The sequence below is a fragment of the Columba livia genome, chromosome 1, assembly GCF_036013475.1.
Source record: "Columba livia isolate bColLiv1 breed racing homer chromosome 1, bColLiv1.pat.W.v2, whole genome shotgun sequence".
NCBI classification, from domain to species: Eukaryota; Metazoa; Chordata; class Aves; order Columbiformes; family Columbidae; genus Columba; species Columba livia.
In genome coordinates this window covers 91,068,403-91,088,956 of record NC_088602.1, presented here as the reverse complement: position 1 = coordinate 91,088,956, position 20,554 = coordinate 91,068,403, and the positions used below count along the sequence as shown (strand labels likewise).

Genomic DNA, 20,554 nt, shown 5'->3' with positions numbered 1-20,554 from the left:
AAGCGCAAGAAAAACCCTCTGTATGAATGACTGTAGACAGCATAGGGGGAAGAATTTAGAGTAAATATTTGTTTTGGTCAATTCAGGGTTTATTAGTGATGGCAAGTGTGTTAGTGTGTGCCAGCCACTGGGTGGCATTAGCGGTCCAGGTTTCATTTGACAGAGTCTACCGTCCACAGTTCCTCTATGCTTCACTTACTAAAGTAACAGAAAATTCGTAGTAGCTAGAAAAACAAGATAACCAGGCACACTGATTATTTTATACATACACACAACTGCCCTTGCCCTCTCTTACGTAAATATTACCATCTTCATTCTTCTTTAGGATACCTACAAGTGAGAGAAGAAATTCCAGCTGCACCTCATAAACCTGCAGATCAACCACCAGCTTTTCTGCAGCGCCCACTGACTTTCTGCAGCCCATCTCATCCCAGTTTTGGGCACTTCATTTTTAGCAGTGTTGGGTTCAGGTGGGCCCTGCTCAGCAGAACCAGCACTGTGCAAGTTGCTGGTGGCTGGCCCTGGGAAGTATTTAGGTCTTCAGGGAAAGTCCTCTGTGAGGAACCCCTGCACCTATCTGCTAGGCAGTCAGATCTAGGGATTGTGAGAAACCAAAGCCCCATTGAGCCAGACAAGGTTTTATAAGTAATGCGTAATTCTCTGTTCGTGCATATATCACTCCCATTTCAGTTAAAATGAGACCTAAAAGGAACATTTTGAGAAGACGATCCTTGCTCTATTAAACAAGAACAGTTGTGGCAGGCTCTTTATGGCCCTCCTCTCAGTACATCCCTTTAACCAGCCAACATGCTTCATGTTTAATCCCGTTTTATACAGATTCCAGCTTCAGACCATCCACCAAAAGCAGCACTTGGCTAAGACCTAATGGTTTGTTGGATACGCTTGATGATGTTAAGATTTGTGGGTGAGGGGTCTGAGGAAGCAAAGGGAAGAAATGAGGTAGGCTTATCAGCTCAACAAAAATAAATTTGCCCTTTTAAAATTAGGTCTGTAATTTGGAAAGCTTGATGAATCTTTGGCTGTGTGAAAATACAAACTGTGGAAAAAAAAATCTTCTTCCTTATCCCACAATGCCTGGGGTGAATTTCTGGGAGTTTTCTAGAAGAGGGAATCTGCGTCACAAGGGCCAAAACCAACTATTCTGAAAAGAGATCAGAAAGCCTTCACATTCATACAAATAATTGTTCTAATTCCTCTGGGGACACAGTGGAGATCTTTATGTGGCATCTCATATCTGGCTGTAATAAAAACAAGAGGTATAAGGACTTGCTTATGAGGAAGAAACATCCTTGGCAGAACTGGTTCCACAGTTTGTCGTGTTCACCTGGTCTGCCAGTGGAAAGGGGATTTTTAACTGAATGGCACAGAGGTACTTTGTGAGTTTTCTAATATTGCGATAATCATGTACCGTTAACAGCTTCAGGAAAATGGTGGGATGTGACCTCTTGCCCTTTGGCAACACATAGGACCTCACCAGGACAGAGGGAAGTGGGGAACATAGTAATGCCGCATAACAGAAACCCTCTCGTATGCATGAGATGGGAATACCAATTTAGGCACCACCTCATACCATGTGTTGGCTCCTCCAACATACCGTTTCCTCATTACACAGACCACTAAACAATCAAGCCTGCTTCAAAAATGAAAGTGGGGGTGAACTGATCCCATAACAGGATTTAGTAATGAAAGGTGCAGGAGCAGTGCTGGCTGGCACACATTTCACGTTGCTGGGGCTGAATTCCATGCGGATCCTTCAAGGTTTTTGCCTCCCCCTCTCCCTTGGCTCAGCCTAACCACTGTGGGAGCAGTGCTGTGGCTGGTCATATGCACTATGCTTGGCACAGAGCCATTTTGCTCCCTCTGTTTCCAGCACGGACACAGGCTGTAGTTTGTCTGTGTAGGCAGAAAACAAGTGTCCATCATGGAGAAGCCATTTGCTGGAATCAGAAAGTAGAATGACTGATTACCTGCATTAGTCTGGCAGGGTTGAGTTACGGGACGACAGCGAAAGTGTGTGTGTAAATAGAAATAACGGAACTAATAAACACAAATCAATAGGCACAAGTGTTCAGCAGCACCTAACACCCTGTGGTACCCTCTGAAGTGGGATCTAACATCCATAACAGCAGGCAAGGGCAAGATGGATGGGTCTGCTCTCAGCCCAGCCAGTTCTGGACTCCTGAGCTACCCATGACTGCACTGGTAAATTGCCTACATTAAACCATCTCAGAGGTTTAGGGTTCAAGCAGAAAACTCAAAAAATCCTGAATTCACAGAAGTCAAGGGGTTAAAACTGTCCCACCTTGACATCATCCTGGAGGATGCATCTCTAGAGAACCTAACTCAGAGTCTGGTTTCACCTGCTGTTTTCCCCCAAATCTTACAGCACATATTCTGGCTTGTGAGCATCCCTGCAGCATAGCACTTTCGTCCCTAGCTCCTCAAGAATACCGAAGGCATGTCTACACTTGCTGAGTACAGGAAGACCAGGGAGTAAATTCAAGCAGTGGTTTCCTGATTATCTGCACTGAGTAGTTATTAGGTCAATGTTTTAGATCATTTCAATCAGCCCTTCCAAGGCAAATCTGCCAGCGGAGCAGGCCAGCCCATAGCCCTGCACAGGGGATGTGCTGTTTAGCTGATAAGCCAGGATTTGGTCCTTGCTTTTCTTCCCTTCAGCAGTGCAAACATTGTCCAAAGTGACAGCAAAGACTTTGGGACCTTCTTCCCTTCTAGGCTGGAACCACCTGTGTAGTGATTGCGGTGGGCTCTCCTCCCACTGAGACATGGCACCAGGCAAAGCCTCTGGCCCAGGGTCAGAGCAGCAGTCCTCTTCCAAGCCAATGTAAACCATAATCTCTTCTCTCCTCCTTCCAGCACATGTTCAAAAGCTGAGTTAGCAACAGAGATCCAACCCAGTGCTTTCCCACAATGGCCAAAAGTCAACAATTTAGGTGAGACATGTATGCAAGGAACTGTCTCTTCTGACATGCTTCACATTGCAGCACATCTTAACTGTATCTTGCATCCGTTTCAAGACCATGTCCTCCCAAAGGGACTATAGATGTGAATGCCTGAGCCAACTGCTCAAAGCTTGTAGTATCTGATCTGCCCAACCACTTGTTAAGCTGTGCCTTAAGTTGCAGTAGATGAATACACATTCTAGGTTGACCTTGGGAACTGCCACGAAAAAACACCAAACAGGCATTACACCCGAGATGCTTCTGGCACCACAAGGAGTAAAAATGACACAGCTTTGCACTGTCTGCTTTATTTGTTTATTTTGAGGAAAGGCAGTGACCCCATCAGTGGCTACCTACAGAAGCAGTGATGCTAAGCGTGGCTTAAAAACATAGACAAATTGAAGGAAGGCTCTTTGAGCTACCTCCTACTTCCCTCCCAGTTCCTGCCTGCCTTCCCCACTCCACACGTAAATGCATGTGGGAGAAGATGGTCTGTAGCAACTCTGACCTCTGTTTTTGCTCTCTGTACCGCCATCTCCAAAGGACTAGGATGCTGGGAATGTTTCCCATTGCTTTCCTCCCCGGGGCAGGCCATGCTCTAACCCACTGTTAAGTAAAAGTTCACTTCTCTCTGGCTTTAATATTTTAAATGAATTATTCAGAGAGTCTGCAGGCACAATCACCTTTTCATAAGGAGTGGGTAATCAGGAAAACATTAATATTTGAGAAAGAAAAGCTCCAGGCTAATGATTTAGACAGGAAGGGCAGGGATACTCTCTCCTGTGCCTTTCATAAGCAGCTGTGTGCTTCTCTGCGTCTCACAGTCCTGACACATTACAGGGTGAAGTATTATTAATTCCTCATAAATATGCTTGGGTTGTGAGTTTGCCTCAAAAAAGCAAATTGATTCGACATTACTGGGGACAGAAGTCTTAAAGGTTTGGGTGAGGCTTGCTGCATCCTGCTCACCCTCGAGCAATGGGGCTGCCAGCCCCTTTCCCCTGTCATTCTGTGAGCTGCAAGCATGTTTCCTCAGGCAGCCTGTCGGGGATTGGCTCAAGGAGCACAGACATGAGTCCACCGAGCAACTGTACGAGCAGAGCCCATTTTAGTTGACATAAGTAGGCCTTAGTTAGCTTGTCTATTAGGCCGTGGAAAAAGGGGGAACGGAAAAGTACTAACTAAGGCAGGGTCAGGATATCCTTGAAGAGATAAGAGTCAGAAGAATGCGGGATGCGCATAGCTAGCTAAACCCAAGTTGGTGGAGTAATTAAATGTGCTTAGCCTATTAGATAGAGACAAGTATGCATAATTATGGTATTTGGTATAAATGCACACTATCTCGGGCAATAAAGTTGAAGTATGCTTTATCACTCATATTGGGTCGACCGCATTTCTTCCTCCATCCGCTCGGGTCTGGAACTCTGATGGGATTTCTCTCCGCAGCAGCCCTTTCAGGAGACAGGACAGCAGGCAAGTCCAATGCACTGCAGAGTTATATCCATCAGAGTTGTTCTGCAAGTATGTTTCTGCAAATCATCCTGCTGCCCAGAGTCAGCTGTAGCAATCAGGAAAACAAGTTACAAAGAGTTGTGCTGAATGCTCTCTGCTGCTGCTGCACATGGGCTGGGGAGCACGCAGGTCAAAATAATCTTTCTGCACAGCCATGGCTTCCCAGCTTTCTCCCGAGTCCACCCGGGGCAGGCAGCAAGGCCAGGCAGGCAGCAGCCCAGGCCTCAGCACTGCGAGCCACCTGAGCAGGTAACAGAGCAAGCTTGTAACAGCCCATGCCAAAGCCAGGACCACCACGTCCCCACCCTTATCAGCATCCAGTTTCACCAGATGATGCAACCGTGGTGGTGCTCGCCCACTGCAAGAAGGCCATCTGATGGCAACACAGACCCTGGGTCGCGTGTTAGTCCCCATCTCCCCGTGCCCTGGGGGAAAGCACAGGGGTTTGTGCCCAACTAAGGTGCTGGTGGGCAGCCTCTGACTCTGCATGGGCGGTTGCTGCCTGCTTGCCCCACACTGTGCTCAGCTGGCGTGGGAGCAGCAGGCCTGCAGCAGCTGCCCCTCTCCTTGTGCCAGGGAGTGAGGGTGAGACGCCTCATACACCTCACCTCAGGCTGTACAGGGAAATGCAGCTCTGTAGATCAAGCCAACCTTCATTTAAATTTTACACACACTGTATCTGCTCTTCAGATATAGTGTGATGTGTGGGCCTTCACTGAGGACTGCATGAAATTTGTGGGCTGTATAAATCCTACATGACTCTCCAAAGGGGTTCAGTGAAACGTTGGCTCCTGCTGAGCCTCTGTCAAGGGGCAAATTTCACTTGATGCCACTGGTGGGACCAGCAGTCTTTCAGAGCCGCCTGAACCACGTATTCCTTGAGGCCTTCCTGTGACTCCAACCACTGTAGGAGGAATAACTTACCTAGAGGAGACAAAGGAGTGGTGAGGAGAAGAAAAAGAGGCCAGGAGGTTATGAGGTACTACAGTAACAGAGGACACAGAAATGAGAGGTGCTGGAGGAGTCATTTTTCCCTGCTGCTGCCACCAGATGATGCTGCAGAGCAAGCCATCAGAAGCACTGAAGGCCAACTCTGTAGGAGCCCACATACTTGTCAAGGTGAGTAATACCATTTTTGAGATAAAACGACTTTTAAACATCCATTCTTATTACTCATACAGGTATTTCTTAGACATAATCTCTGCAGAACATCAGTGCCTCTCCTGAATTACTCAACTGAACTCTTCCTAGGCCTCACTGTAAAAGGGATTATTGCACAGCATCGGCTGCAAAACCTGCCATTGCGCATCCCCAGCCACCCAAGCAGTCAGGGGAGCAGCACACACATGCACGTACCAGAAGGCTGTCCACACCACTCAGTGCACCAGTGCCCTTGGAAAAATAACATGGGTGAACCAGGCAACTACTAGTCACCAGTATTAACTACTACAAACAGCCCACAGAGAAAGATGCCCCAAACTGAAAATGTGGGAGGGGAGCATTTTGCATAACACAGACACTTGGAGAAACAAAACACCTTCAAAAGGTGAATCGGGAATTAACAAATCTACTGGCTAAAAAGACATCTCATCTATAAAGAAGATACTAAATTTTAAGATATAGATGCTCCTCTCCTACTAGCACTTCAGTATCCTACAAGCAGTATTACTTACCTCTCCTACCACCTCTCCCTTGTGAGTACTTCACAAGTACTGACTAAACTTGCTCTCAAATTGTCCAGTTGATTAACATAATTCAATTAAACCCAGAACAACTCATCTTGATCTGTTCTTAACATGAAAATTGCTGCTTCTATTGCAGAAGGGAGGAAGGACTTGTGTGCCTGAAAGCTGCTGTTTCTCAACAGTATCAATGGATTTAGTGACAAAACCCAACACACACCCAACACCAAACCAAATGGCCTCTTCTTAAAACACCTCATACTTAGGCATTGCTTTTCCCAATGGCAATGGCACTTGGAGTGTTTTCTGGCTCCTCTCTACTTTCCCCACCAGTCCTACCTCCACCGTCTCCTTTTTCTGCATTGACACCACCGTTCATGGTGACACTTGCTGTACTTTTTACATGATAACTAAACCAGTACAATAGCTATCTGCTAAGGGAAGGGCCTACTTTCCTTTTCACTGGCACCAGCACCCACCTTTCCATCCTTCCAGCTTGCTCAGGGAGCTAGATCAAGAGAAAGCCAATATATTGGAGTTGGAGAGTTAATTTTTGGGTGACTGAGCTTCCTTGTTGCAGGGTCATATTGCACAAGGCAAGCAGTGAGGGAGCGGGACCAACACTGCTGCTTTGCACTGTCATTTGCTGTCAAGTGTGGCTTAGATGTGATATGAAGCTGCATCCCAAAAGAAGTGAGATTGGTTAACCTGCCTAGAGGTGCCACAGAAATCGGTGTTCTCAGCCTATGTCTCCTGATGGCAAAGCTGTCTGTCTGTCTGGTAGGCTTGTCTGTCTTGCTCAGCCATTTATAAGGGGGGGTCTTTTCATGTATGCACTCCCCTCGCATCTAGCTTGCAAAATTGTGGTTATTTCTATCCTCTTAGAGTACATCCTTGATGTTTCAGAGAGCACTGGTGTTCCCTGTGAAACTGTCATGCACTCAACACACCAGTCTCTTGCTGTTTTATCTCACACCTCTGTGTTAATGTGTTTGCAAACAGAAGGGTGTAAGAGGAAAATGCCACCACAAAGTGTGCCACCCCTGTCCTCTCCTCTGCCAACCTTTGTGGGTTCCTTGTGGTTCCTTTCACAAAGACAAAAGCCAGACCGAAGCCTGATGAGGTTTTAGTGAGGTGGTCACAAGGGTAAATGTCCCCTTTGGGATTTAGTTAAGGACAGTAAATAATTTTCTGTCTGTGACCTACATCGGGGCTGAGGCCAGGTTTCCAGTAGTAAAAGGCTAATACGATAACACAGAATTTGCTTAGGTTTACATGTGTGGGTTAAGCTAATCCAGCAAAAGACAAATATTTTCAATGACGGTTCTTTTTTTTTTTCCTACTCCTCATATGGGCTTTTCAGTAATGCATTCTTTATCCATAAATTAGCAACGACATTGAAAGAAACCCTTTAATACTATAAACTGACAACAAAATGGGGATTGAAAGCAAGGGCTATTGCCTTCCACATATGTGTCCTTATGACATGAACAATCATACCCCCAGGAAAGCTCAGACTTTGCCATTATCCAAAGTACTCTGATTTTACATATCACTTCACTCGCAACCGGCAGTGAACAAAGATAAGAGCATTTTTCAGAAGAGAGGCTAAGGTGGTCAATAATCACCAAGAAGGATCATGGGTCAGCAGGAGAGTACCTGAAGAGCAGCACAAAGGAATTCCAGCCACCCCAGCCAGTACATCAGCATCACTGAGGGCCCAACTTAGATGTCTCTGTGAAAACACACGTTGCATGGGGAATAAACGAGAGGAGTCAGAGATGTGCGCACACCTGCATGGCTGTGATCTTATTGCCATCACAGAGAGGTGGTGGGATGCCTCCTATGAATGGAGTTTTGGAACGGAAGGATACAGGCTCTTTAGGAAGGACAGGCAGGGGAGATGAGGAGGTGGTATTGCCCTCTGTGTCAGTGCTCAGCTGGAGTGCATGAGGGTCTGTATGGGTATGGATGAAGAGCTGACAGAGAGCTTATGGGTCAGGATTAAAGGGAGGGCAGGAACAGTTGACATTATAGTGGGGTCTCCTACATGCCACGCAGCCGGGAAAACTGAACAGATGAGGCTCTCTGTAGACAGATAGGAGCAGACTCACTTTCACAAGCCCTTGTCCTCATGGGGGACTTCAACCACCCTGATATCTGTTGGAAGGAAAACACAACAGAGCATAAGAGATGCAGGAGGTTTCAGGAATGTGTTGATGATGACTTCTGCAACTGATACAGCAGTCAAAGAGGAGAGCTGCTATGCAGGACCAAGTTCTCACCAACAAGGAGGGGCTGGTAGGGAATGTGAAGCTCAAGGGCAGCCTTGGCTGCATTGACCATGAAATGCTGGAGTTCAGGATCCTTAGGGCAGTGAGGAGGGCACACAGCAAGCTCACCGCCTTGGACTTCAGGAGAGCAGACTTTGGCCTCTTCAGGGATCTGCTTGGTAGAGTACCATGGGATAAAGCCCTGGAGGGAAGAGTGGCCCAAGAAAGCTGGTTAATATTCAAGGATCACCTCCTCCAAGCTCAGGAGTCATGCATCCCAAAAAAAGAGGAAGCCAGGCAAAAAAGCCAGGAGACCTGCATGGATAAACAAGGAACTCCTGAACAAACTCAAACACGAAAAAGAAGCCTACAAAGGGTGGAAGCAAGGACAGATAGCCCGGGAGGAATACAGATAAATTGTCCTAGCAGCCAGGTATCAGGTTAGAAAAGCTAACATCCTGATAGAATTAAATCTGGCCAGGGACATCAAGGGCAACAATAAAAGCTTCTATAGGTATGTCAGTGATAAAAGGAAAACTAGGGAAAATGAGGGTCCTCTCCAGAAGGAAATGGGAGACCTGGTTACCTGAGATATCAGGAAGGCTGAATTGTTCAATGACTTTTTTGCCTCAGTCTTCACTGGCAAGTGCTGCAGCCACACCACACAAGTCACAGAAGGCAAAAGAAGGGACTGGGAGAATGAAGAATCACCCACTGTAAGAGAAGATCAGGTTTGAGACCATCTAAGGAACTTGAAGGCTCACATGTCCGTGGGACCTGATGAGATGCATCTGCAGGTCCTGAGGGAACTGGCAAATGATATTGCTAAGCCACTATCCACCATATTTGAGAAGTTGTGGCAGTTCATTGAAGATCTCACTGACTGGAAAAGGGGAAACATAACCCTCATTTTTAAAAAGGGATAGAAGGAAGACCCAGGGAATTACAGGCCAGTCAGTCTCATCCCTGTGCCCAGCAAGATCATGGAGCAGATCCCCCTAGAAACTACACTAAGGCACAAGAAAGATAAGGAGGTGATTGGTGACAGCCAATGTGGCCTCACTAAGGGCAAATTGTGCCTGAACAAACTTGGTGGCCACCTACAACAGGGTTGCAGCGTTGGTGGATAAGGGAAAAGCAACTGATGTCATCTACCTGGATTTGTGCAAAGCATTTGACACTGTGCCATATGACATTCTAGTCTCTAAATTGAAGAGATATGGATTTGATGGATGGACCACTTGGTGGATAAGGAATCAGCTGAATGGTCACTCCTCAAAGAGTTGCAGTCAGAAACTCGATGTCCAAGTGGAGACCAGTGGCAAGTGGCATTCCTCAGGGGTTGGTATTGGGGCCATTGACATCTTTGTCAGCAACATGGACAGTGGGACAGAATACACTCTCAGCAAGTTTGCCAACAACATCAATCTGTGTGGTGCGGTTGACACGCTGGAGGGAAGGGATGCCATCCTGAGGGACCCTGACAGGCTTGAGAGGTGGGCCTGTGTGTAACCTCATGAAGTTCCACAAGGTGAAGTGCAAGGTCCTGCACATGGATTGGGGCAATCCCAAGCACAAACACAGGCTGGGTGGAGAATGGATTGAGAGCAGCCCTGAGGAAAAGGACTTGGCGGTGTTGGTTGATGAGAAGCTCCACATGATCTGGCAATGAGCACCGACTGTATCCTGGGCTGCATCAAAAGAAGCGTGACCAGCAGGTTGACGGAGGTGATTCTGCCCTTCTACTCTGCTCTCATGAGATCCCACCTGGAGTACTGTGTTCAGCTCTGGGGCCCCCAACCTAAGAAGGACATGGACCTGTTGGAGTGAATCCAGAGGAGGCCATGAATATGATCAGAGGGCTGGAGCACCTTTCCTCTGAAGACAGGCTGGGAGAGTTGAGGTTGTTCAGCCTGGAGAAGAGAAGGCTCCTGGGAGACCTTATAGCAGCCTTCCAGTACCTAAAGGGGGACTATGAGAAAGATTAATAGGGACTTTTTACAAGGGCATGTAGTGAGAGGACAAGTGGTAATGGCTTCAAGTTGGAAGAGGGTGGATTTAGATCAGATATAAAGAAGAAATTATTTACCCTGAGGGTGGTGAGGCACTAGAACAGGTTGCCCAGAGAAGCTGTGGATGCCCCAACCCTGGAAATGTTCAAGACCAGGCTGGATGGGGATTTGAGAAACCTGGTCTAGTGGAAAATGTCCCTGCCCATGCATGGCAGGGGGTTGGAACTAGATGATCTTTAAGGTCCCTTCCAACCCAAACCATTCTGTGATTCTATGAATAATTCATCAAATGCATCTCCTCTTTTACATAATCCTAGATGCACAAGGATGCGATCCTACTGTTAGCCTTGCAGCAGCCTGAAAATTATTCAAACAAATACTGACTGAAAAAAACAAGGAAGGCAGCATTATAACTTTTGAGGCAGGCAAAGGCCTGGGAGTGATTCTTCAGGGAGTAATAGATATTTTACACTCACAGAAGCGAACCATCCCTACTAAAAGGGATATCAATCTGGGATAGTTACTTTCTGGATATGGACTTCAGGGTCTTAGAACCAGCCTGAGTTACTTTTCCTTAAAAGCCAGAAAAAAGCCCTGAATTATTACATTGTTGTTCTTGTTTTCAAATTAAAAAGAAGGCAACAATGTCTGGGTGGTGGTGAACATCTTTTTTAAGCTACAGTCAAAACTGACAGGAAAATAACTAGAAGGCATGAAGTTCACTGGTACAGAACAAGTCCTAATTCAATCCAATTTCGACAGCCTGGTTAGGACTTCAATGATAAGTGATCTTTCTGTTAACTGTGTGCAGGACATGAAATGTCAGCTTACATGCACACAGCAGCACATCCTTGAAAGGAAGTACTGGTAAAACCCTACAACTATTTTTCAAAGAACAATTTCCCTGATTTTTTTAAACCCTTTTTCAATTTTTCAACTTGAAATATGTTCTGCCATTCCTGTATCTCAGGTACACGAGTGCACTGCTCTGGAATAAGAGCACACTTTTGTGTAGAGGAGAAATGTCAAAACATGCACTACAAAGAGAAAAATGCTTTATTTACAGATAATTAATTTTACAAATAGACAAGGAATGTCTGGAATAGAGAGAGAACTTTCCTTTTGACCTTTCCTCATCCATACGTATTTTTTGATAAGCAAATGCTATTTCATGTTTTCAATCACAGAATTACTGTCCTTGCAATGAGTTATACTCTGTTCATTGTGAATAGCCAAGTTGTTTTTTTTTCTAAGTGAGCTACTCCTGTATGATCCTGTCAAAAATGACTATGTTTTTTGCAACTCAATAATTTGTAAAGTCAGACAGAATCTCCGTAGAAGATGCTTTACTTCTGCTACGTTACCTGAAAACGAGTTTTACTGATGTAGGGCAAATGGCGTTTAGCGAGGGGAGTTTTCTGCTCAGTCCCGCATTCTGCTTCCTTTCAAAATTTTTTGGAGGAAACTGAACTTTTTATGCACACTGTGAGCCAAAAATAACAACTCTTAAATTAGCACTGAGTAGGTGGAAGGGTACAACTAGCACACAATCTTGCCATAACAGTCTGGATGTATAAATGAAGAGATAGGACTTGACATGCAGAATAACTGGAACTGTCAGATGACTAATGAATTTCACTCATTATATGCCAAGGCCCTCAAAAAGTGGCTAATGAAGTGGGATTACTTTAAAATATGCCTATATTAGCTGGCATAAGCCCCAGTTTTGCAGTCAGGTCTGCTGAGGTGCAGCTGCCTGCCCACACATGTCTGACTGCGGGAGCTGCGTCTGACGTTTGTGGGGCTGGGGAACAGGACAGCAGGGGAGCAGGGCAGCAGCATTGAGAAAGGGGGGGGCGTTTCTCCTGCGCTGCTGTTTGATGTGCACGCAAGCCTGCACTGAAGCAGAGGAAAGCCATCCCTGCAGGGGGTTCAGCCTCTCGCCCTTTTTTTCCCCACCTTGTGCTGACATGAGTATCTGTAGAGCGTAGCGGTGGATGGGATGCAGGAGCTGGTCTGGGCAGAGGGCAGCCTGCTTGTCCCTCAGACACCTGGAACTTTCCACAGGAATAAAAATATTCCCCGATCAGGTCTGATGATAGACATCACCTACAGGTTGATACCCCTGACCCTTTTGGTTTGCCCCCGTGCTGGGGCAGCTTCTGAAAAGCACACCAGTGTTTAAGCAGGACCATGCCAGTGCTGTGCACTGTGGTGGCAGGAGGTGACAACACTCATAGAATCACAGAATCATTTTGGTTGGAGGAGACCCTTAAGACCATCAAGTCCAACCATAACCTAACTCTGGCACTAAACCATGTCCCTAAGAACCTCTCTAAATGCCTTTTAAACACCTCCGGGGATGGTGACTCCACCACTTCCCTGGGCAGCCTGTTCCAGTGCCTGACTACCCTTTCTGGGAAGAAATGTTTCCTAATATCCAATCTGAACCTTCACTGGCACAACTTTAGGCCACTTCCTCTTGTCCTATCACTTGCTACTTGGCAGAAGAGACCAACACCCTTCATGCTACAACCTCCTTTCAGACCTCTGGCGTTGGACTCTCATGCACCACTGGATGTGTCTTGCTACCATTTTGCTTTACAAGCTGCTAGAAAATGTCCTGGGCTTTCTTCACCTTTAGCTCTTCCTTATGGTTCTTCTCCATATACTGCAGAGGACTTACGGGAGGGAGTAGATACTGGGTGTGAGAATAGCCTGGGCGGTTATACAGTGGTCTGCCATATGTTGCTCTGCTATGCGGTGTTCTGTGGGAGCCATAGGCTATGAAGTGGAAGATACAAGGTGCAACAGGACCTGCTGGATGACTACCTGATTTATTGCCTCGTGTTTGTCTCAAAGCATGCTGACAGATGTGGGGTTTCTCCTTTGGACACCTATGAAAGTCTGGAGCATCGTGAGCAGTTTTGCCTCTGTACTAGGGGGACACTGGAAGGCTGGAGTGTGGATGGACACAGAGCCAGGGCTTGGAGCTCATGGTGTGCAAAGAGCAAAGGCTGCCCATGAGCTGTGAAACCTCCAGCCTTGAAGATACTCAAACTTTGATGAGGCAAGTCCATGCTCAACTTCCCTGACTGAAATTTGCCTTGCTTTGAGCAGGAAATTGGTCCAGAGGCTCCCAGAGGTCCCTTCTGACTTTTTTTTCCTGTGATTTACAGTCCCACTGGTGCTGCCTGTGCTCCATGGAATAAGGAAGATCTTCTGCACCATATTGACTTCCTCAGCTCTCCCTAAAATACCTCAAGTCTCCTCTCCCTTCCCCTGACTCACTTCAGTTAAGCTGTCTCTGAATTATTTTGCTTACCCTGTAGGGTGGTAGCAGCTTGGTAGTGCCATCTGTAGGTCACGGACAATTCAGCATGCTCGGCTCAATCCAGTCCTTCTGGCTTTTCTTTGAGGAATCACATGAAGGGAGAGCATTTGTCTCCTTATCCTGATTTTTCTCTGTGAGGACAGCTCGTCATCAAAGCACTCTCCTGTTGGATGGTGTTGGCCAAACCCAGGAGGTGATACAACCTTCCTCAACCACTGCTTGGACAGAGCATCCATGCTGCGTGAGGGATCTTCTGCCATCTTTTATAGCTTTGCCTTGGCTGAGGGCTGAAGTTATGTTCTCCCCCCTTTTTTTTACTATGTCTTTTCCTTTTCCTTTCGCTGCAAGTTTTCCAAAATGGCAAATCTGATCAGAGTTACAATCTCATTAACCATACAACTAATAGACAGGCTGTGAGACTGTAAAGACTCACAAGTCATTGTTATAAAGGAATGTGTGTATTAAGTATGCCCAAGCATTGGCTGAGGAGACAAGCACGGTGTGCTAACCAGCAGGGCTGATTTTCCCTGTGCTGTGTGGAGCTACCTGCAACATGGAAGAAGTTGATCCTGAGCTGCAGGACATGCAGAAATAAAGCAGCGTTGTGCCAGGCACGCCTGCCTGGTGGGACAGCAGGTCACCAGATGACACAGCAGCATTGCCTTTTTCCACTTGGCTTTGGAGGGCATCTGGTCCAACCCCTTGCCCAAGGAGGGCTACCAAGAGCTGGTTGCCCAGGTGGCTTTTGAATTTCTCCAAGGTGAGGCACTCCATGGCCTTTCTGGATAATTTGTGCCAGTGCTTGGTCACCCTCACAGAGAAGAAGTGTTTCCTGATGTTCAGAGGGAACCTCCTGTATTTCAGTTTGTGCCTCTTGTCCTGTCACTGGGCACCACTGAGAAGAGCCTGGCTTTGTCCTCTTTGCACCCCCCTTCAGGTATTTATACACATTTATTAGATCCCCCTGAGCCTTCTGTAGGCTGAACAGTCCCAGCTCTCCCAGCCTTTCATTTCACAGGAGACACACTTCAGTCCCTTCACAGTCTTCATGACCCGTCACTGGAGTCTCTCCAGTGTGTCCATGTCTCTCTTGTACTGGGGAGCCCAGAACTGGACACAACACTCCAGGTGTGGCCTCATGAGCGCTGAATAAAGGGTAAGGATCACCTCCATTTGCCTGCTAGCAATGCTTTGCCTAATGCAGCCCAGGATAGCCTTTGCTGCTTTTGCTACAAGGGCACAAGGTCCTTTTCTGCCAAACTGCTTTCCAGCTAGGTGGCCCCCAGCATATATTGGTGCATGGGGTTGTTTTTCCCCAGGTGCAGGACTTTGCACTTCCACTTGCTGGACTTCATCAGGTTCCTGTCAGCCCATTTCTCCAGCCTGTGTAGGTCCCTCTGGATGGCAGCATGACTCTGTTTTGTGTCCTTCTTCTCATTTTTGTGTCATCTACAAACTTGCTGAGGGTACACTCTGCCACATCATCCAGATCATTAATGAAGATGTTGAACAGGACTGGACCCAGTATTGACCTCTGGGGAACAGTATTAGTTACTGGCCTCCAACTAGACTTTGTACCACTGATCACCCACCACCCTCTGGCCCTGGCTGTTCAGCCAGTTTTCACTCCACCTCTCTGCTCATCCAGTCCATACTTCATCATCTTGTCTATGAGGATCATATGGGAAATGGTGTCAAAAGCCACAATGAGGCCAGAGTAGACAATACCCATTGGTCTCCTTTTATCTACCAAACCAGGCATTTCGTTATGGTTGAACTCAATGATTTTAGGGGTCTTTTCCAACCTAAAGGATTTTCTGATTCTGTGATTGTACAAGGTTATCAGGTTGAACAAGCATGACTTCCCTTTGTGGTCCTAGTTGTGACTGGAGGGCTGAGGTGGCTGAGGGCCAGGGCTGTCCTCCTGGTCCTGGTCTCTTGGTCTCCTTTGTACCTGGGTGGCCCTCAATCTGATGAGATACATTTCTTTACAAGCTGATGGACACCTCAAAGATCTGGTTGCAAGTTATGCCACTGATTGTGAGCTGTAAAACAAATTGCTCACCTGGGGCAGCCATCACTTACCTGGGTTTGTATGATTATTCTGAGTGGCCACTTGACTAGGTGAACTTTCCTAATCCAGAGCTGTAGCACACTATCCAATTTTAATAAGACCTCCTGGCTGAATGAGTGGGGAATTTTACCTAAAAATCAATGTCAGGAAAGGACCTGCATTTAATCTCGCTGATTTTAAATGCTTTGACTAAAGTGCTTGGCATGGTAATACCATTTAAAACCTGCCATTAATTAATCAATGGCTTGATTAAGAAAGCTGGTGTTTTGTATTTGGATTTGATTTGCAAGTAACATAGTGATTAATGAGTAGATAGTTGAGATTTTCTATTTGATTTTAAAGGGCAGAACTAATATACAGTATTTGGAAATAAATATTTATTCGATGCACATCCAAGTATTAACAATGACAATTGATGTGGATTTCCCCATCTTGACTTTCAAGGTAGATGGGGAGGTGCTTTCACCTTTTCATGTTTAAAAATCAACTTGTATCATTTGGTAGGTTCATAAAGTGCTTTCAGTTAAGGCAAAGCTCATGTTTATTTATTAACGCATTTTAAAATGTACTTATCTGGTTTTGAGCTGAGTCATGACTTAAAAAAAAACCTCAACGTTTTGGCAGGCAAGGGAACGCTTGTGACAAGGTGCTCTCTGCGTCCCATAGAACGGAGTCTGTATGTGTGACGTGCTAAAGCGCCGGCTTAAATTCCCTCAAAACGTTTAGCTGCAGGAACAGCACAGGAGGCTGGCACGGGGGGTACGACTTCGAAGGGGTCGGGAGCCATGAGTGGACTTGCCTTTGGCGGTCGGGCACCTTTGCACTCACGCTCCCGACCCCCTCCAAGTCGAACGGACTTCTGAGGTGGTCAGGCACCTTACACTCCCCTCGCAGCGGTCAGGAGACACGGGGCGCTGCGACAGAGACGGGGTGCAGGGGGACCAGGGAGCCGTGTGGAGACGGACGGCTCGCAACCGCCTTAGAAGTCGGCTTGACTTCGAAGTCCAGCTCGCCCCGCTCGCAGCCAATCCCGTTCGCCGGCGCCGCACGCGCCAACTTCGCCCCGCGTACGGCCCCTCCGCCCCCGATTGGCCGGGGCTCCCCAGCTCGGCGGGCGGCCCGCATGCCCCATTGGCCGCTTTTGTTGCGGGCCCCCCCCCCCCCAGTGCGGAGGGGTGTGGAGGGGTGGTCCGCACGCGGCGTCGCCCGCCCCCGCCGCCCCCCGGGGAGCGGCCCCTCCCCTCCCGCCTGAGAGCCGCGTGGGCCATTGTCACACAACATTCCAACTCCGAACGCCCCGCTGTTCGCCGCCGCCGCCACGCATTGGCTCGCCCGGCCCGGATTGACTCGTCGGGCAGCCAATGGCCGCCGGTTTCCAAGGCGGCCGCCAGTGCCGCCCCTCGCAGCGCCGGCAGTAACAATATGGCAGCGGCGCCTATTGGTGGCGGCGCGCTCTGAGCGGCGGCGGCAGCCGCGGGCGCCCGGCGGCGGTGACGGGGAGCAGCTCGCTGGGCGGGCGGCAGTGGCGATCCTCGGTGCCCGGCTCCGCCGCGCCAGGTGAGTGGCGGCGGATCGCCCTCCCGTCCCCTGCGCCCAGCATCTTCCCTCACGCCGGTGCGCCCTGGTGGAGCGCTCCGTGCCAGGGGCGTTGCGCGGCACCGCGGCCGCGGCCCGGCTCGCAGCCCCTCCGCCGCCGCCCGCACCGGGCGGCCTGGCAAGGGGGCGGGGGGGCACGGCCGCGCTGCCTCGCTGCGAGCGGGTGGGCTCCCGGCCCACCGTGGCCCGCTTTATTGTTCGCGGTGTGGGCCGCCGTCAGCCGGTGCCTCTCCCCCCGCCGGTGCGGCGACGCGGGGGCGGCCCCGCCGGGATGCCCGGGGCTTCGCCAGGGTCCGTTCCTCGCCGCTGCGCTGCTCCGGGAGCCGGCCCTGCGGCAGCCGGCCTCCGGGAGCGCCGGTCTTGCTCCTACAATGTCACCGCCGCCCCCCCGCGCGGGCTCCGTGCGGCGGCTGCGGGTCCCCTTCGGAGACCCCCAGCAGCCGGCGCTGCGCGGTGCTGGCCAGGTCCCTTCCCCGCCGGGTGATGCTGCTGCCGTGCGGGAGCCGCAGCGTCCACGGTGCGGAGAACGTAGCCGGGGGTGTCGTTTGGGGAGAAGCCACTTAATGTGCACGTAGCGGGTCGGGGCCGTGTGATTTCGGCCGCGGGTCACTGAATGCAGGGCACGGCCGGCCTGCGCTGCCCTTGCTGAAGTTGGGGACTCCTGGGTGATGCTCTCCGTCCTCTGCTTGACGAGAAGCGCTGGTAAAATGTGGTTTTAAACAGAGTTGGAGGAATGGGCGCATAATCCCAGCGCACAGCTCAGTACTACCTCGTTGGGTTGGGAAGTGCTGGGAGAAATCGACTTTGGGCTCACTGGGCTTTCGTGCCCAGTTTCCCCTCTCTGCGGCAGCCAGAGGACTCTGGGCTAGCGAAAGCTAGCTGGAGCTAGGAAGCAGCTAGTACTCATGACTTGTTAATAATTTTGCTGTGTATGAAGTTCTGATTTAAAAATGTATTGGAATAAATTAGGAGAGGCTGAGATCTATGGAGCGATTACTTGGGTGCCTAATCTGTGATTAGAGCATCTTTTCCCCTTCCTGTATTACTGAAACGCTGCTGTCAATTTCAATGGCACATCAATGCTGTGATATAAATTATTGAACAAGGGCAAAGGAGACCTCCTGCACCTTAGCCTTAAGGGCCCCATCCCGTAGAGAGCAACATCCTTCTACCCTTCTTGGTTTGGCAGCTGTTGGAACTCCTCTGCTGAATCCTTGCTCCTGACCCTGTGCAATCCCCGGCTGCCCTTCCCCTGGCAAAAGCTGCCTTGTTCAGGCAGCGTATTGCTTATCGGGTTGCACTAACGGTTGTCCTTGCTGCTTCTTGATGAGCCCACATGGATGGGATGGTCCTGTGGGATTTTGAAGGTGTGAGTGACCTTGGAAAACACGGTGGTTTTCTCTCTCAGCTTTTGCCTTAATTGCCCTTGTACACCACAGGCTCTTTGATTTGGGGGCTGATGTGTGCACAGGTCCTGATAAGTGTCTTAAAACCTGATCATCAGCCCATGGTAGTTACCGTGTGTGTATGTTGCGGTGGCAATGTATGTGCTGTGCTAGCACCTCCATAATACTTGAAGTAAAACATGATTTAGGTGTGGGTGAGGAATGAGACTTTTTATTCCTTTCCAGGCCCTGGAGTGGTGGATGTGGAACAGGAATGTGACATACCCATGGGGACTTGGCTCACCTCTGCTTTGGTTACAGGCAGATTAGTCCTGTTCCCACTTAGGCTGTGGGAACACTTGCTACCCCAGAATCATGTTTCCCATGGAGGAAGAAGCTGTCTCCTTCTTAAACAGCAGAGCAACTTGAAAATTACATTTTTTTTAAGGGGATTCTCCCCAGCAGGAGTTTAATCTGTAACCTTTTTGTTCTGTTGTTCTTGCATTTATGATCCAGTTATGTTTTCCAGTGTATTAAAGGCAATATTCTGGAGCCTTTAAACAAATGCCTGTCATCTTTAATGATAACTGACTTTGGGATCTGGCTCTCTATAATCTCATGCTATGCTGACTGTAACTTGCCTTAAGGGAAACAAGATATACTGCTGTTTTAATTTGCCTTTTTGGCTGCTCTGGTCGCTCTTGATTGAAGTAGAATTTGGTGAATCCTACCTGATGTATGTCCAGTGATTCATCTGGTCTTGCTTGGAAGTGGAAAGACAGTGACGATGTTTTGTTTTGCTGTTGTTGTTGTGGGTTTGTTTTTTTTTTTTTTTTTTTTTTGAGGTGATTATTCTGTGTAGTCATTCAATGGCCAGGAACATTGGAAAAATCTTGTGAGGCATCATTTGAAAGGATCACTGTTTGTAACGGGGGGAAAAAACACATTTGTCTGGTACCAGAGCTCTCTGTTTCTCAGATGAAGTTCTTGTGCTGTAGTGAGGAGCATGGTATAAATAGCAATGCTAGGTCTTAGCCACTGAATTGAAAGTTGTGGTTTCCACAGCAACCAGCACTCAGGCCATCGTTTACATACGTAATATTTCCCCCTTTCTGGAAAAAAAAGAAAAAAGTATCTGGCTTCTGGTGTTGTGCTGTGTCCAGTCCTCCTCTGCGAACACCCTGTCCTCGTTCTTCCTTCTCTGCTGAGCATCCACCTTGGCTTTCCTCCTCCTGATGGCCTTCATCTTGCTCCATTTCCAGCTCCATCCTTCCCGCTGCCCTCTCCTGGGCCAGCTGGTTAGAGCACTATGTACCAGATCCCGGCTCGTCCACCATGGTCAATGTCTTCTAAGTCCTCCTTTTGGTACCAGCCTTTGCTTCCAGCCGTGCCTGCGGTGTGATAGGCACCATGCAAACGCAGGGAGAAACAGCCCTGCTTCGAATCCCTCGCATATCCCCCAAATTCCCACCTGTGTTTTCCATCTCTCCCTTATCTGGAAGGCTGTTGTCTCTGTGGTAGGTCCACACACTCTCCTGGCTCCTGCTCAGTCATTTCTCTTGAGGCTTAAAGGAAATGTAGAGAATTATGCCCTGTGCGGAGGGCTGTGGGATGTGCCCTCCCTATATGAAGATCAGGACGCAATGCTTGTTTTTAAAAATGTTTGTCACGCAAATGTGCGTTGTTGCTGAAGTGTTTTCAT

At 48.4% G+C, this 20,554-nt stretch overlaps 1 protein-coding gene across 3 annotated transcripts in view; it reads left to right on the top strand.

Annotated features, from left to right (window-relative positions):
• The first annotated feature begins 17,273 nt into the window (after nt 1-17,273).
• Nucleotides 17,274-20,554, top strand: part of TIAM1 (TIAM Rac1 associated GEF 1) — a 199,589-nt gene continuing 196,308 nt past the window's right edge. For all 3 annotated transcript variants that reach the window (XM_065066249.1, XM_065066238.1, XM_065066229.1), the window contains exon 1: nt 17,274-17,428. The gene's annotated coding sequence lies outside the window, so the exon portion shown is untranslated. The remainder of the gene's footprint in view (nt 17,429-20,554) is intronic.